At 43.0% G+C, this 14,633-nt stretch overlaps 1 protein-coding gene across 2 annotated transcripts in view; it reads right to left on the bottom strand.

The window, feature by feature from the left end:
* The window catches only part of EPHX1 (epoxide hydrolase 1), a 37,380-nt gene extending 34,282 nt beyond the window's left edge, over positions 1–3,098 (bottom strand). Inside the window, exon 1 of one of the 2 annotated variants that reach the window (XM_063125598.1) lies at positions 3,079–3,098. The gene's annotated coding sequence lies outside the window, so the exon portion shown is untranslated. Of the gene's footprint in view, positions 1–2,823; positions 2,844–3,078 lie in introns of those variants that run through there. The other variant, XM_063125597.1, reaches the window with a different exon arrangement.
* Positions 3,099–14,633: the final 11,535 nt, after the last annotated feature.

The raw sequence follows: 14,633 nt of genomic DNA, 5'->3' as shown, positions 1-14,633 counted from the left end.
CCGATAAGACAGAGACCCTATGTGTTGGCAGTTCCCAGGTCCATGAATCTGGGGTGTTTGCCTGTTTGGGATGAAGTTGCACTTCCTCTGAAGTAGTAGTGTTCCTGGATTCAGTTTTGTCAGTTACCTAGGGAGGTTGTGGGCTCTCCCACACTAGAGGCCTTCAAGAGGCAGCTGGACAAGCATCTGTCGGGGATGCTTTAGGGTGGATTCCTGCATTGAGCAGGGGGTTGGACTCGATGGCCTTGTAGGCCCCTTCCAACTCTGCTATTCTATGATTCTATGACTGGAGGCTCAGGTGGTCTTGATGTACCAACTTCAGTTGGTATGCCAACTACGCCTGTTTCTGGATAGGGATAGCCTAGCCATGCATATCCATCCACTGGTAATCTCACAATTATACTGCTGCAATCTGCTCTATGTGGGGCTACCCGTGTGTGTAGTTCAGAATGCAGCAGCTAGTGCAGAATGCAGCAGCTAAGATGCTCACGGGGTCACCTAGCTCTACTCATATAGAACCTGTGTTAAAAGAACTGCACTGACTGCCTATTGGCTACCGAGCCACATACAAGGTTATGTTGTTATCCTATAAAGCTCTAAACAACTTGGGACCAGAAGGCTGTCTACATGCGGGGAAAGCCCTGCAGTGGCTGTGGATCTGCACCCCATTGGTTAGATGATGCAGGTGCAAGTTCGCGATGTTGTGGATTGAAAAAGTCAGAGATTTACCCTGACATTTTCAAAGGGAGCAACAACAACACAGTGGTTCCGCCATGTAATGTCGCTTTGGGGCTCCACCCGGAGGGGTGGAGCCTTGGGGAAGGCACCCAGCAATTGGTCACCTTCCACTAGGAAGAGGGCGGGGGAATCTCCGGGACCTGGATGGCTGCCCAGAAACCCTGCGCTCCCTCCTTGGTGCTGGGATTACACGGCGCTGTTCCGGGAGAGGGAAAGCACAGGGTTGAGGAGGGAGGTGGCGCCAACCCAGTGCCATGAAGTCAGCCCCCAGGATACCTAGCAGACCACCTTCCTTTACATACACCCAAGTGATACTTAAGATAATCAGAAGAGGCCTTGCTGGTCATTCCAAAATGAACAGAATGTCAGCATGAAGAACCTCAGCGGTCCAAAATGTCATGTTTTTAGATTTTTCTGGTACATTGTACAGCCAGACCTATCAGCATGCCAAATTTCAAGTTTCCACCCAGTGTTGCTCAGGCCCCTTAAGATATAGGTCTGCGAGGTAATCATCTTAAAGTAGCAGGCCGTTGCTAGGCCTATGAGTTAACCTTTAAACAAATTAAATTCATTTTTTTTTCCTCTCTTACCCTCACAACAACCCTGCAAGGTAGGACAGTCCTAGGCCTGTGAGGTAACTTTAAAACAAATTAAATTATTTTATTTTCCCTCTCCCGGCACTCTCCATTCTGGCCTAGGATGGTGAGCCACTTCCAGATGATGGCTGCCACAGCCTGATAAATCTTCCCTCCCAACGAAAGCATGCTGGGAGTTGTAGGCATAAGCCTAGGTCCCTGAATAACATATTAATCTTTGAACACCGTCTGAGGTGTAGTGGAAGACACTTGGAGAGCAAGCCATCTTCGTTGTTGATCCTGCTTATGGATTTCTTTTTCCTAGGCAGGTTTGCCTAGTGACTGCATTAATGGCTTTTAAGTAGTGCCAAGTGGGTTTTTTAAAATTTATTTTCCAAGGCCTTTTAACTTGATAAGATTTTTTTATACTGCTTTTTTTCTATTGCAACTAAACCACAACATTCCAAGACAGATGCAAGAATAACTGAATAAAGTTTATGACTTTTATGTAAAAGCCTATTGAAACAGAAGAGTGAATGGAGGAATGACTGATAGCTGAGGCTAGAATGGAATGGTGGGCAGGGTGAGTGGCAGTTGGAGAAAGTCAGGTAGAAGGAGAACAAAGACAGTTAGTGAGAGGTCAGGAAAGTGGGGGCTGAGTTAGCGACGTGGTTTGCACATACTGACCTGGTTTGCTAACCCATGCTTTATTTAAAATCAGTACTATACCTCCCAGCATGCCTTTGGCAGCCCGCAAGAGCCCACGTCCTCTGAGAGGCGCTTCCCTCCTCTCATTGACAATGCTGCTCTTCGATAGAAGATTGAGGAGGAGTATTGCGAAGGAGGGGAAGTAAGCAGCTGTCAGTGGACACACCCTGCCAGGACTGCCCCGGTCTGCACTTCTTGCCCACCAAGTGCTCCATCAGGAGCCTGCACTGAAGGGTAACGGCCGGCCCCCTTACTTGCCTCCCATACATTGAGCCTATTTGGGGGCATGCGTACAGCGCTTCCCTTTACTCACTCACTCCCTCTTAAGGATGAACGCTGCACGTGTGCGTCCCTCAGTTTCTGAGAAAACAGCAATATCAGGATGGGGTGCCTTTGAGCATGTCCAGAGTTTGACCTCTCAAAGACACACTGTTGTTTCTAGTTATGATTTTAAAACCACACATGGCAGGCGGGAAGAGGCATTGCAAATGGATGCAGCCCATTTATGTGGGTTGTTTCCTTTTATGTAGAATTGGGTTGACAGCTCGAGACTGACCTTAGAAATCACAATAGCTGCCAAAGGCCAGTAAGTCTGGCCTCCGACATGAGGCATGCTGGGAGTTGTAAGCATAAATCTAGGTTTTTATTAAATTCTTTAAAAAATACTTATAACCCCAAAGTTCATGGTTTTAGATTTTTTTCTGATTCATATACATGAAGACCTGACTGGGTGAACAGTATCAAGGCAGTACCATATGTGGAAGTGGGTAAACATTTCTGGACATATGTGACACACACGTACTTTCCGCTTCATAGGTAGAGATAAAGCCAACCATTTATTCAAAGTTTTCTGACATATTCACATGTTTAGAAATCATGGTCAGAGACCAGATCCAAATGCTCAAACACAGAAGCTCCCTGTTAATTCAGCCCTTCATATGGGTATCCCCTTTCTGTAGCTAGAAAAGACTTCAAACAAAGGGAACCTGAGAATGTAGAAATAACTTTTTCAGGTTAGGCAATTTTTCTAAGTAGAAAGTAGAATTTGCCAGATTACCTGTTCCATACGAATTATGGAGCTTTAATTAGAATCATCTGCCAGAGGGAAATGATCAGGCACTACTCAGCAGAAGAGTTCAAAGAAAATAAGTGTGGGAATTATCTTCAATATTAATTAAGAGCAGACAAATCCTCTTTGGAGAGAGAGCATGGGTAAATGGGTTCTATTTTTATTTTCTGAGTGGTTTCTCTCTGGCAGTTCTTAACGCAATTGCCATATCCTAGGGAACTTTTGTGCAAGCAAAGTCAGGAGGGACAACCCCGAAAGCTGCATAAGCCATAGGTTAGGGTGACCATATGGAAAGGAGGACAGGGCTCCTGTATCTTTAACAGTTGTATTGAAAAAGGAATTTCAGAAGGTGTCATTTGCATATACGGACAACCTGGTGAAATTTCCTCTTCATCACAACAGTAAAAGCTGCAGGTGCCCTGCCCTCTTTTAAATCTGGTCACTCTAGTATAGCTCCTGCAGCTTTAACTGTTGTGATGAAGAGGGAATTTCCCCAGGTTCTCCATATATACAAATGACACCTGCTGAAATTCCCTTTTCGATACAACTGTTAAAAATACAGGAGCCCTGTCCTACCTCAATCATCTTAGGGCTGTTCACTATCACCAGAGCTTGTAGACAGCCCTGGGAGCCATGCACGAAAGGCAATCTATACATCTCTTAATTTGAGAAGGTACAATCAGATTTGGCTGGGTGTGTGTGAACTGTCATCCCATGCTCTTTGTGAGCCAGATGAAGGGTATGGTCATCACCTCACTGATTTCACCTCTCGGCACACTTGGAGATGTACAGAGAAAGAGACTCACCCAGGGTTTCTCCCAGTGCTGGCAGAGTCCCTTGCTTCGGGTAACACAAGTTACGCAAAGCCACTCATTACCAAAGTTCAGCTGCTCTTCACACTGCTAGCTCAGTTCTGGCTTTGCGTGGTGTGAGCACATGAAGCCACTTGGCTACTCTTCCCAGCACTGGCTCAACACCTGCATTCCCCCTGTTCTCCCCATTCTGGCATAGCAGTTCATATGGGAGCCCTCACTGGGAAGGGGAACGGCTGCACAGGCAAATCCCTGTTCAGATCTTCCATCTTAGATTCCTTCCCAAGCTGCTCCATGGGCTGTGGAGTTTCCACATCCCAGTCTTAAACCAACCAAGCAAACATTTCCCTTTGCATGCAAGATAGCAACATCCACATTTAAGCTTTCTACACAATGCCAAGTTCCTCTATGGCGGCAAGCTCTTTTGATAACCCTCAATGTTGCATTTTTTTAAAACTGCACTTTAAGTGGACACCAGTCCTCAAAAGTTGGGATACACTGAATTTAAATTAACCTCAAACCCCTTGAAGGAGGTAATGCAATAAAATGTGCCTGGTATTTTATTGTGATTTATATCATTTATTACTTTCTGTGTTAGGATTTCTAATTCAGAATCTAATAAAAAAGGATGTGCTGGTTAGCTGTGCAAAAATAAATCATATGCATTTTTTAAAAAGGCAAACATGCTACAATTTGGGGGGTTTCTATCAGATTTCTATGAGTAGGGCTATCAGTGTGGGTTGCCTGTAGGTAAGACTTGGGCAGTGTCTAACACTTGACCAAAGAGACCATAATATTTTAGAGATGCATCTCCATGTGAATTAGTAAGATGGCCCAAGATGACTAGGGGCGCCGCAAGCCCTCTAACCCCTGCATTTGCACTCCTGTGCAGTTGTCCCCACGTGAAGAAGCAAGCTCAGGGAAGGGGTTGCATGCAAGGAGGAGAACCAGTGCACTGGGGCGCCCATGCTTTCTTGCATCCCAGTTTTTTTAAATAGCATGACCATACATCCGGGGGGAAATTTAATAATTTATTAAAATTTCCAGACTAGCCACTCCCATGCCAGTCCAGGCGTTTTGTCTTGCCCGACGCCATTGCGCAGGCCAAGAAAATGCCTGGATTGGCGTGGGGGAAAGGCTTGGAGGACGCGTTTCCAGCGCATCCAGAAACGCATCCTCCAGCCCCGCCCCCAGCTCCGATCTAGCCTGGTCCTAGGTTGTCACACAGAGGAGGGCCAGGATCTCTTCTCGATCCTCCCAGAGTGCAGGACACGGAATAACGGGCTCAAGTTAAAGGAAGCCAGATTCCGGCTGAACATCAGAAAAAACTTCCTGACTGTTAGAGCAGTGCGACAATGGAATCAGTTACCTAGGGAGGTTGTGGGCTCTCCCACACTAGAGGCCTTCAAGAGGCAGCTGGACAAGCATCTGTCGGGATGCTTTAGGGTGGATTCCTGCATTGAGCATGGGGTTGGACTCGATGGCCTTGTAGGCCCCTTCCAACTCTGCTATTCTATGATTCTATGATTCTCCTGGGCTGGTGCGATCGCCAGCAGAAGAGAAGAAGAAAGAGGAGGAGGAAAAGAAAGAGAAGGCAGCAAGAAACAACACGAAGCAAGCAGCAGGAGAAGAAGAAAAAGCAAGGAGGAGGAGAAGCAGCAGCAGCAAATAGGAGGTAAGACTGAGGTGTATGCGTGAAATAGTGTGTGGGTGCATGTGGTGTTTGAGTGATTGGAGATGTGCGTGTGTATTTTTTGGAGTAGGTGATCCTGAATGTGTGTGTGTGTGTGCGCATACGTGTGCTGGCAGTGTGAGTGTATTGATGTCTGAATGGGATGCCTGGTTGTTTTACTATGAATGGATGCATGTTTGCAGTGTGTGTGTGTGTGTAGTTTTTTTGTGAGTTGGGGGGATGATTTGGAGGTGATATTCCTATTAAATGATGCATTTTAGACCCATAGACCTTCCTTTCCAATTTGTTTGATGTAATTGGCATGACGTATATTTTATAACAATGGCTGATAATTATTCATCCTTCCTAAAAACATTTTAAAAAATTAAGAGGGTTATCATCATCATCGTCGTCATCATCATCATCTATCTCTCTTTTCTTGCTTGTGGTGGTTTTTCTCAATGAATATGATGGGCTTTGCCAAGTCATGCTGTCTTTTACTGATTCAGAAATTTCTTAATTACTGAACATGTTTTAAGTATGACTGCTTTCTGGATGTTGGTAGACCTAATTTCTGAAGGGTTTCTGGGGGTGGGGATTATGTGATGCCGTTGACTGATGTGACTAATGGAATAATTGTAACTTTTTCCTGTTGCCGTAGTTCTTTAACTTCCATAGCCAGTGGTGTATATTTTTCTCTCTTGTCCTTTTCTGCAACATTTTTGTCATTAGGTATTATGTTGCTATGTCAATGAGGTAGGTGTATTTTTCTTGATTGTTTTTGACTGTTATGTCTGGTTGAAGTTGAAACAAGCTAAGAAGTGCTAGCCATTTTGTTCCATGACTAATGTTTGCAGGGAAATAGTTTATACCCTTTCTGAATGCTTGGTTGCTGGTTTGTTGTACTAGATTTTTCTGTACTTGTCAACTACTTCATTTGTTCAGTGGTAGTAGTATGCTGAATGTCTGAGTATGGATATGAGAAAGATGGTGGGGAAAGAGTGTTAAATGTTAGGAAAGGTGAGACTATAGTCAACTTGCAGTCAGAAAAGATATTTGAGGGAAGTGGAAACTGTATCACACAGAGTATAGCAAAAGCTTCAAAGTACAGCAAAAGCTAAAAAAGTAGGAATGAGTGAAGTTTATTTCAGATACATTGAATGTCTCACTTGTTCTTTATTCCAGTGATTTTAACATTAAGATGTTATATAGAACAGGTTTGTCTTGTGTGCTGTGAAATCAGACATGTGACCAAGGCCATGTTTGTGTGGGCACGCCCCCTTGTGGGCTGTAACGTTGGTGGGCACGCCCCCTTGGGGGATGGACATATCGGTGAGCATGCCCCTTTGGGTGCTGGACATGTTGGTGGCCACGCCCGCTTGGGGGCAGCCATGTTGTCCTCCTTTTTGGTTTCCAAAATATGGTCATCCTATTTTAAAACCATTTTTTTGGCTTCTCCCCACTGGAGAAGAGCAGAGGCTTCCCAGCGGCCCTTCGGTTTGCTGACCCACCCCCTGTCTGGGAAGTTGGTGACCAAACAGGGAGAAGTTGAACAACATCTTCTCACCATAGACTTTAATTTACCCACTATTCCATCAATATTTCATTTCCAAGAAAGGTAAATTACATACACTTAAAAATAATAATCATAGCTCCACAGTGCTTAATGAGCACAAGATGGCTACAGAAATCTGGCTATAGTAAATTCAGTCTAGCAGGGGCCATCTTAATGCTCAAAGAGAAATTGATACATGCATGCTATTTTCTCAATGGAGAAGCAGGCCTTCTGAATCTTTAAAGAAACAACTGTATTTATTGACTTGTAAAGAGATAATTTAGAGAACAATCCTATGGTCCCTAGACATTGACTGAGGGAACATAGGATACTGGGGACTCTCGCTCCAAGGCTGGAGACAGCATTCCAACCTTGGAAGGGGGAGTCGGAGATCAAATAGCCACCCCCTGAACCCTCGCAGCTGGCATGGAAAGAACCATTTCTGACCTCGGAGAGGGGGGAAGAGGTCTTTTTGGTAGACCAGGAAGGAAGGAGACTGGACAGGCCTGGAAATGAGCTACATGGAGCCACTGTGACAATAGTAGGATTGCATTATTTGTGTTCCTCCATCCTGCGTGCTGAAATAATTTCCTGATTCAGTTTGGCTTGGTTAGTGTTAACCTAAAGAGCATTACCTAAACACTTGGGGCCTTGCTAGACGAGGCCTTAGTGCGCTTTGAGACCCGGTTTCCCTGCTGTGTGTCCAGATGACGCACAGGGGAATCCGGGCCCAGGCCGCACTGAAGCCTGCCTTAACACGCCATAAGCGAATTCGCTTATGGCGCGCCTTTTCCGCAGCCCCGGCCTGAGGCCGGGGTTGCGGAACGTCTAGCAAGGTCTGTGGCTTTTTGCGGCTACTCGCTCCTTCTCCTTGGTGGTGTTGGTTTGTGCTGGTAGTTCCCCATGTGTCTACTCAGAAGTCAGTCCCATTGTGTTCAAAGGGGCTTTCTCCCAAGTAAGTGTACCGAGGGTTGCAGACTTACAGCAGATGAAATCAAGACACACATCCCTACACACTTGCCAGGGAGGGAGGCGCTCCCTCAATTCAAACGCATCTGCCAGCCCTGGGAAGCAGCAGGATCTTGTCACCCCTCTCCTCCCATGTAAGGCAGTCCATATCAATCCTGCCAAGAAACCAGGAAGCACAACAGCCCTGGGTAAACAATGTGGTTTCCCTTAAAGTAGAGATGCTCCTAGAGTCTTTAAAACAACAACAGCAACACCCTGCCATATTCCATCCTGACTTCAAATGCACTACCTTCACCAGCTCACATTTCTTTTGAATGGCAAGGCAGTACAAATACAGTGGAATCTTGGTTGCTATGGTAGATTCCAATAAACCAACAAAATCTATCCCCCTATTTAACAAGTCTCAAAGGACAGCTTCAGAACAGACATCTCCAAATCTAAGGTCAGCCTCTAGAGGACATTTAGAGCTTCTTCAGACAGGAGGAAATCATGTTTCCCTCCTGTTGCTTTGAATCATGCTTCTGTGATGAGCAGGAGGAGGAAAGGATTTGAATTTGCACACCCCTCTCCTTCATCAATACTGCCCTTGAAAACATGCCCACAGTACAGCACATTGAAAATGATGATGAAAACACATGTTGAAATTTGAGCGATGTGTTTTCGCATGCCCAGAAGAACCAGACTTTGCCCACACCAAAATATTTCACTATAAGAAGGGGTGGGGGAGAAAGAACCACAATCACAGTAGGACATAGTTGACATCATCCGAGTCCTTTGCAGCTAAAGCAGACTATAATGTTGGCATTGTTTGAGTCTTTTGCTTAGATTTCGCTGCAACAGCACAATATAAGGCTGGTGGGATGAAGCTAAAGGTCCACACTGTAGAAATCCTAAAGGAAACTAACAGGATATTTTGAACATGCAAAGTTCTACTAATACAAGGGGAGGGATATTCATATAAGCTGTTACCAACACTTTTCCTCCCCCTCTTCAGTTTATCCACTTCTCTTTGGGACAATGGGCTTCCTTTTCAGACATAGAAGATCACTTGCCCACTACTACGCAATGATTTAAAAAATCCACAAGGCACTCTTTTTCTGAACTTCTCTCACGACAGCCAAGGTTACCCAGCGATCTATGATGCACATGGCAGACTTCCAACAACCATTAACTATGCAGCTTTGTAACTTAATCTACACACAACAGAGAAAGGAATAGGATTAATCTCAACAAAACTAGCATACTCTTTGCATGCTCCCCGCCCCCTCTTTCTGACTGTAGCCCAGCAATTCCCAGAAAGTTCTAGAGGAAATGGATTTAGCTTGGATTACCTTTTCTTTAACCCTCCAAACAGAAAAGAATGAGAGAAAACCCACACACATTTAATTATCTTTTCCCTCTGCCTTGTGGAGGGAAAAGTATAATTCCAAATTTCGTGTCTGGGTAATGTCAGTGGACCTACTAGCACAAATTAATCATACTGGGTTCCTGAACTCAGTTTGTGACTTCTGATTGATATGAAAGTTCAGTCTGCCTGTGGTGTTTGTTTGATCTATGGTGGCAAAACATCAGACGAGCATTTTATCACACGCTCGCTACTGCCCACTTATGGATGTTCACATGTTCTTTAGACGATGACGTCTGCCTCCCACTCCTCCCACTCATTTTTCTGTCACAAAATAGACCCCCTTTTAATCAGTCTTTTTTTAAAACAACAACAACACACGGAATGTGCCACCATTTCCTGCTGCGTGCAGGAAAAGCGACATGATAGAAACGGCCCCTGAATGGGCCACGTGGTTATTGCTGCTGCTTCTTTTTCTCCCCGTGTAAAGAGATTGTCGCCACTGTGGTACAGCAGCAGGAGGCCATAGCGACGGTAAGGAAACACGAAAATTTACCCATCTGATGACGCTCTAGGTGTACTTTGAGAAATTTGCATACCAGGCCTACATCTGTTGTTTCTCAGTAGGTAGACCTGGTGTCCAGACAATGTCTTTCCACCTACAGCAGAAAACCTCAATTCTTTTCCCGGCTCCCTTCACCCCTGTAATGGTCCCTGGACCAAGGGCCATTACAAGCATGAATGACATGGTTAATATGGGGGCGGGGTGTCCTGCACAGCTTGCAGTCCACTCCTGGGCTCTGCTATGCAGTCAGTCCACAATAGATTCAGCTATCTTCACAGCAAAGTTCTTTATTTCTACAATATATGAGAAAACAATAACTTCTGAGGAGCTGCAAGGCACATTGTCTCAGCTCCAGCAAGGCCTGCACTAAAAGAGAGAGGGAGACCCCATCCAGGTCTCCTGCAAGAATAAAACCTGCACATTCTCTTAAAGCTATATCCACACATACTTACATACCAGCAAAACCTCTCTAGATCTTAAACTGCACTGCTGGATCCATCAATTTCACAGCCCCCGTCCCCCTTAATTTCCCTAAAATAACCTAAAATGTATATATTAAAATTTAAAAAATGACAAAATCAACCCTATCAAAGGCACCTCTCTAAGTTCTTCATATTAAAGAATGAATATTAATTTTATTTTTAAAATTCCTACCTTTGTGTGCTGGTTTAGTACTATGTGTCTGTACCTAAGATGGGCTAATATGGAATTTGTTCTTAGGTGTTTCAGGGCAAAATGTCATTTTGGTATATAAATATGGCATTCACTGGTATCAGTATTATTTATGTCAATTCTTCAGTAGTTTCTCTTATCAATGCTAATCTGTTCAGACAATTTCCAGAGGGGTAGTTGTATTAGTCTGTTGCAGCAAAACTGTCTTGCGGTACGTTAAAGACTAACACGTGTTACTTATTTATCTATTCCAAGTAACTTCTTGCACCAACCTGGATGTATATATATATATATATTCTATGAAATCTCCTCAAACCATTTCCAGTAAGAAGTCCTATTTTCAACTTTAGTAAATTAAAGGAATTTCTTACAAATATTTTAAAATGTATTTCATAGGGTACAGTTCAGTCCCACAGGGCAGTGGTTTGGGTTCATGCTCCAATGAACATTTGGAGAAAACCACAACAATGAAAAACAGAGCTAGTTGGTAGTGGGTATTTTCTAAGAAATAAATAAATGAATTTATTAATTATTTATTTATTGCATTTCTATACCACCAAATAGCCGAAGCTCTCTGGGTGGTTCACAAAAATTAAAACCATTCAAAGTATGAAACAACAGTATAAAAACATGATATAAAATACAATATAAAAACACAACCAGGATAAAATCAGCAGCAGTGCAGAAACACAATTTAAAATGAAGTCAACTATTTATTTATTTATTTATTACATTTCTGTACCGCCAAGTAGCCGAAGCTCTCTGGGCGGTTCACAAAAATTAAAACCATAATAAAACAACCAACAGGTTAAAAGCACAAATACAAAATACAGTATAAAAAGCACAACTATTTATTGCTACTCAAATATACTTCCAGAGCTTAAACTGGCATGTTTAGCCTGGAGAAGAGAAGATTGAGGGGAGACATGATAGAATCACAGTTAGTTGCTTTTTAACTAAGATACTTACTTGTTTTATTTATTTATTTATTACATTTATATACCGCCCCATAGCCGAAGCTCTCTGGACGGTTTACAACAGTTAAAAATGGTAAACATTAAAAAATATACAAAATTTAAAAAACCACCAGAAACATAAAAACAACAGTATCTGTTTAAAAACAATTCAGGGGTCCATTAAAAACAAACTTAACATTGTTAAATGCTGTTAAAATACTTATCAAGATCCTAGGAATAACTCACCAAACAAGTGGCAGGTGGAGGGTACCTGGTGTTCCAGTCTTGTCAATTACTCAAAGATGAAGGGAAATTTCAGCAGCAAAGGTTTTCCTATGTAGGCTGGGCAACTCCCATAAAGAGACATTGAAACTGACGAATCAAGGGCCTGGGAGGACACTATTTGTATCCTTCAGATGTTTCTTGCATGTATTCATGGTGCTACTCTTTTTGTACACACCTTGACAGATTTTACTGTTGATATAACTTTGGTAATGCTCTTTGTTGAGACAAGGGAGGTTGGATTTGGGCCAATGACAAGCAGCTCAGTCTTGCATTAGCTACTTGCAAAACTAAAAGAACTTTATATGCAGACGTCTAATAGGTTCATTAGAATATATTTTTAATTTTATTTAAAGTGTTACAAAAAAGAAAATAAACAAAAAATGAATACAAACAATCCCCTAACAATTACTATCAAACCATTAGTTATGTAAATATGTATAGTATAAAAAAATAAGAAAAGTTGATTAATACAACTTCTAGGGGAAGGTAGCTAATCAAAACAAAAAGAAAAAAGACAAAGAAAAAATTATCTGTAATAGTAACTACAATTAAACTAAATTATAAATGTGCTATATTCCCTTCATTTGTTAGAATGTCCATATACTCAAAGCTGAGGCAGGCATACTTTGTTGTACGCATATTGAACGCATCTCCCCCATATAGCAACAAACAACGTTGGTTCTGATATTCCTTGGATTTGAAGCAAGTCATGAGATATTTTTTCTGATATTGCCACAGACCATATATTTCAATACCATGCCGATAAATTCAAATTATCCAGTTTTTCCACTGCTGTGTAATTGTCTGGCAACCTGCCATCATCAGGAATATTAATAGATCTTTACATTTCAATCCAGTATTGAGTCCTTTGTATATGTTGAGACACAAAATTTATCCACAGATTAGTTACAGCCCTGGTGGACTTGGACTTGGGCATAAAACTATGACAGGTGCTACTGACTCATGAAGAATCTGGAAAGGTCAGATAAGAAATGAAGATTCAGCTAATTGAATAATTGGACAATTGCATGAGTGATGTAATGAAAGTGTATATAGAGTTGTAATTTTAATCATGTCTGAACTCAGAGATGTACGTTTCATGATATGCTGTGTTGTGTATGGAGAAAACTGAATGTACTGGAGAACGCCATTTTATATCTCAGTAAAGCTCTGTACTGAAGTGAAAGCTCTGGTGTATTTCTTTGAACAAAGACTTTCTAAACTCTGCTACATTGAGATTCCCAACAGTATATTGATAATAAAAATAGTTCTGGATCATATACAATTGTTTCACTGGTAATAATAATTCATTCTCTATGTACTGACTTCCAGAATCCCTGTATAAATGAGCAAGACCACCAGAAATGAAAATATGTGCCTTTATCTTGCAGCCTCTCCAACAGAGGGAACTGCAAGTTTTAGTAATATGCGCTAGTTGCACTGGTGTTCGGTACCACCTACTCAGTATTTTCAGAGTAGTTTCTCGAATAGAGGCTGATACTGATCTAAATGGTCTATTGTTCCATAGTTTATTCCATTTATCTTCATCTAATTCACTTTCAAAATCTCTTTCCCATACTTTCCTCAAGCCCACCGTTGTGCCCATATGGGCATCTATTAAGGTAGCATAAATTAGAGATATGATTCCCTTCCGTCCTTCTCCTACCATTAACATTGCTCGTCCTAATGCTGTTAAAGTTCTGAGTGCATGTATTTTTGTATTAGTATCCCTAAGGAAGTGAGATAATAGAGCTTCTTGTAGCCATCCCAGGCCTAGTTCTCCTATATCAACTCTAAGTTGTTCTATTGTTTTTGGTTTATCCTGGACATAGAAATCTCTCAAGCAAAAATATCCCTTCTTTTCCCATTCAGTAACTTTACTAACAGTACTCGTGTCTAATTTACCCAAGTATGATTGCATTGGGGTAAGTGGGGGACCACACTGGAGACAGCTCAGACTGCCACTTTTCCCAAATTCTGAAAATAGTTTTAGTATATGCATCATTAGGTCTCCTCCACTGGGGAAGGACGCAGCACGTCCTTGGGTCTCCTCTGCTGGGGATGTATGTGCTGCAGAGGGATACCAGCCTGAACCAGGGCTGGCATGCCTCCGCAACATGTGCACCCCCCATTTATTTTGACACCGAAGGGAGCTGTCAGCAGCAGCTCTCTCCACCACTGGCATCAAAACAAATGGGCAAGGACACATTGGGCATAGAAACCATCCCCCCGGGATATTCCTCTGCAGCACGTGCATCCCCATTAGTTTTAGTGTCGAGAGGTGACACTGTCAGCTCTCCCCACACTCAGCCCCAAAACAAATGGGGATACATGTGCTGCAGAGGAATATCATCACCAGGCATGGTATCCATGTGCAGTGCATCCTTGCTCATTAGTTTCGGGGCTAAGGGCGGAGAGAGGTGACACTGTGATGCACATGCCATGGGCGGGGGGGGGGGGGCAGGGAAGGGAAGAGATGACATGCATGGTCTGGGATGGTATCTCTGCGCAACGCACGCAGATCCATTTGCTTTGATGCTGAAGCTGGAGAGAAGTGACAGCTCTCTCCAGCCTTGGCTTCAAAACTAATGGGCCTCTCCCAGGAAGTGCATGGGGAGCCACGGATCGCAGCATCCCACCAAGGGATAGCACGATTGACAGCTCCCCAAGCGCTTCCCAGGCCAGGATTATTTCCCCTGTCTATGGAGCTCC

Source organism: Elgaria multicarinata, chromosome 4 (assembly GCF_023053635.1).
Source record: "Elgaria multicarinata webbii isolate HBS135686 ecotype San Diego chromosome 4, rElgMul1.1.pri, whole genome shotgun sequence".
In the NCBI taxonomy this organism is placed as follows: Eukaryota; Metazoa; Chordata; class Lepidosauria; order Squamata; family Anguidae; genus Elgaria; species Elgaria multicarinata.
Note: the sequence above shows the minus strand (reverse complement) of the source record. Positions and strands in the feature narration are given on the sequence as shown.